The sequence below is a fragment of the Saccopteryx bilineata genome, chromosome 2, assembly GCF_036850765.1.
Source record: "Saccopteryx bilineata isolate mSacBil1 chromosome 2, mSacBil1_pri_phased_curated, whole genome shotgun sequence".
NCBI lineage: Eukaryota > Metazoa > Chordata > Mammalia > Chiroptera > Emballonuridae > Saccopteryx > Saccopteryx bilineata.
Window position 1 is genome coordinate 391,593,077 of NC_089491.1, and position 4,008 is coordinate 391,597,084.

The window sequence follows — 4,008 nt, forward strand, 5'->3', positions numbered from 1 at the left end:
TCACCGTTCTTATCATGATATCACATTTAACTCTCACAAAAAGGTCAAGCCCTAGTGCCCCGCACTGAGATAGCTCGCAACCCCCCTGGCTTGAAAACACACATACAAGTAGAACCACTAAGTAAAGAAATGGAAGTGTTTTTATTTTATTTTATTTTCCTTCCCTCGCCCCAGGTCATTTTATGGTCAGGTTCGCCCTAGGAGTTATTGCTTTGCTTTAAGCCATTTAGACTTTTTAATTTATTTAACCAACCTTTATGTGGTCATTGTGTACCTGGGACGATTCGAGGCACTTTATAAATATTAGCATATTTGACTCAGGATTTTTTTCTCTTCTTCCCTCTCCCCACCCACCAAGTAAACTTTTTAATGAAGTAGCTACATCTAGAAAAGTGTACACATTGTAAGACACAGCTCACACCTTCCTTTCTTCTGAACCAAATAGTTGAATAAATACCAGGTCACAGCCACACCGTGGGCGGCAGAACACGTGAGCCGGCCGTCTGCCCCTCCCTGCCCCTCCTGCCTCCCGTGCTCCCAGTGGTGGCAGATGAAACGCTGGTCAGTGCAGTGCGGGCAGGCACTGCCACACCCAGGGCGGGCCAGGGCTCACCTACAGGTGGGAGCTTCCCTCGAGCCTGCTTACTGAGGCGAGGCGAGCTCACCGGCCGGGTGTACGTGCTGAGCTGTTTCCCGTCGGGGAGAGAGCATCGGGACCCCCTCATCTCTTCAAACCTGAGGAACTGGGCTTTCTAGACGCCCCGAGACAGGCTGGCACACCAGCCAGAGTATGTATGTGTGTATATATATATATATATATATATATATATCCCCAGCTCTCAACCCAGGATCTAAAGCATTCTGACACCCCAGTCAGTTCCAGCACAAATGCACTGTCTCCTCCGCAAACCTTTCCATTTGCGGTTTGCCTGGGGGGGTTGGGGGGTGGATTGGGCAACAGATACTCCACAAAGCATAATGTACACAGCACCCAGAGGCACAGGCTGCAATGAAACTCACCGGGCCAGACAGGGTCACCCCTTCCTCCAGGCGGCTCTCTCTGCAGTCGAGTGCGAAGGATGCACAGGCCAGGTGCCCTCCCCACGGGGCAGCAGAGGGACCTTCAGCTGGCACGCCAAGCCCCACGACGACGCTCCCCGTCCTGCTCCCGGTCACTGAGAGCCAGGCCAGGCGTCCTTCCAGTTATTCAAGGGCTGGTCCAGCGCTAGGATATGTCATGGTGGCCTGAGAACATCTCAGCCCCTACCACTTAAAGAGACAGTGCCCGGCGTTGTGTGCTTCCAGACACAGTGACCCGAGAGGTCCCGCAGGGCACACAGAACCTGAAACCAACAAGGAGACGAGCTCTGCGTCTGTGCCCAGAACCCGGGGCACCAAGGCCGTGCCCGCTGGCAGTGCCAGACTGTGGGAGAGCACAGAGGTCTCCTGGGCTCTCAGGGGCCACCCCACCCGCCCACCTCCCAGTCGGCTCTGCAAAGACAGAATACACTGTGTGCAGACTCTGTGTCCATGTGTTATAGGTGTGCAGACAGATGTCATTTTTCATCTGCATCCTTTTAAAGAGCTCCAACATGGCACAGATCATGTCTCCTGCCATCAACCCAGGGAACCAACTATCTCAGTGTTGTTCCCCCCACACACACCGCTGTCCTTATTAAATGTTGATCTTTGGCCCTGGCCGGTTGGCTCAGTGGTAGAGCGTCAGCCCGGCATGTGGAAGTCCCGAGTTTGATTCCTGGCCAGGGCACACAGGAAAAGCACCCATCTGCTTCTCCACCCTTCCCCCTCTCCTTTCTCTCTCTTTCCTCCCTTCCCACAGCCAAGGCTCCATTGGAGTAAAGTTGGCCCGGGCACTGAGGATGGCTCCATGGCTTCTGCCTCAGGCACTAGAATTGCTCTGGTTGCAACAGAGCAACGCCCCAGATGGGCAGAGCATTGCCCCCTGGTGGGCGTGCCAGGTGGATCCCGGTCGGGCACATGCAGGAGGCTGTCGGCCTCCCTGCTTCTCACTTCAGAAAAATACAAAAATATATATATTGACCTTCATGAAATAATTCAATTCAAGTAAGCAAGCCTCTATCGAAAGCCCTCGAAGCCATCAGACACAATAAGCTAAAAGCGCCATCAGAACGTCATGGGGAGACGGACAAGTGAAGGGACACAGTGTCCTCGGCTTCTCTGTGGCTGGAACCCCTTCCAGCTCTCAGAAAGAGTCCTCCTGTCTCTCACAAGTTCTCCTGGGAGGAAACTCTAAGACAAGGGGACTCAGTCTTACTGAATAAGTCCCCTGAGATTCTGGCAGTTTCCCCACCTGTTGTGTTAGGGACTCCCAATCTGGAATGCCCCGCACAGTGTGGGGAAGTGCCCGCAGCCACAAACCCTTGGTTCTGCTGGGCGTGGGAGTGGCATGGGGGCTCCAAGTGGCCCTCTGTCCTGTCCTGCTCCCAGCCAGCCTCCCCATCCCAGGGCAATGTTAGCCTTTTCCCTTCGGGCCCGTCTTTCATTCTCCCCACAGTGCTGCTCAGCCCCGGACACTCTTTCTTCTGCATCACTTGAGAGCTTTGCAGCCGCCTCTCTGGGGCCTGAGCTCCCAGAAACCCCTTCCAGCTCTCAGAAAGAGTCCTCCTGTCTCTCACAAGTTCTCCTGGGAGGAAACTCTAAGACAGGGGTACCCAAACTTTTTACACAGGGGGCCAGTTCACTGTCCCTCAGACCGTTAGAGGGCCGGACTATAAAAAAAACTATGAACAAACCTTCCCAAAAAAACAAACAAATAAACAAAAAAACTATGAACAAATCCCTATGCACACTGCACATATTTTAAAGTAAAAAAACAAAACGGAAACAAATACAATATTTAAAATAAAGAACAAGTAAATTTAAATCAACAAACTGACCAGTATTTCAATGGGAACTATGCTCCTCTCACTGACTACCAGTGAAAGAGGTGCCCCTTCCAGAAGTGCGGCGGGGGCCGGATAAATGGCCTCAGGGGGCCGCATGCGGCCCGCAGGCCGTAGTTTGGGGACCCCTGCTCTAAGACAAGGGGACTCAGTCTTACTGAATAAGTCCCCTGAAATTCTGGCAGTTCCCCCACCTGTTGTGTTAGGGACTCCCAATCTGGAATGCCCCGTACAGTGTGGGGAAGTGTCCTCAGCCACAGACCCTTGGTTCTGGGCGTGGGCGTGGCATGGGGGCTCCAAGTGGCCCTCTGCCCCGTCCTGCTCCCAGCCAGCCTCCCCATCCCAGGACAATGTTAGCCTTTTCCCTTCGGACACGTCTTTCATTCTCCCCACAGTGCTGCTCAGCCCCGGACGCTCTTTCTTCTGCATCACTGGAGAGCTTTGCAGCCGCCTCTCCGGGGTCTGAGCTCCCAGCAGCTGCCCCCGAGGTCCGGGGTGGTGCTGAGGTGTGGTTAATATCTACTGCTCCCCAGGATGGTCCAGGGTCCAGCCAGATTGTTCTGTGCTGTCAGATGTCAAGTGGTTCCCGATTCCCTTCCAACTGCCTTCTGCTGCGGAGCTCAAATCAAGGCAAGGCCCAGGGTGGGCTGCGGCGTTCTGCAAGTTATAGTTCACTGTCCTGCCAAGCCAATCACAGGTGTGTGTGTGTGGGGGGGGAGGTTGGAGGAAGAAAGGAAGGGAGGGAGGGAGGGAGGGAGGAAGGAAGGAAGGAAGGAAGGAAGGAAGGAAGGAAGGAAGGAAGAGGGAGGGAGGGAGGGAGGGAGGGAGGGAGGGGGGAGGGAAGAAGGAAGGAAGGAAGGAAGGAAGGAAGGAAGGAAGGAAGGAAGGAAGGAAGGAAAAGGGAAGAGTCTTTCTCTATCCTCTCCTAACGTGGAGGGGGACCTGTGTGGGTGGTTTTCAGGCCTCCCAGACAGCCACCTTCCAGGGTGTCCCCCACAGTGAGACTGTGAAGGCTGCGGCCTTTCGGGCCAGGATGACATCTGGAGACCCCTGAGAAGACCGTTCCCGCTCAGAGGAGGTGGGG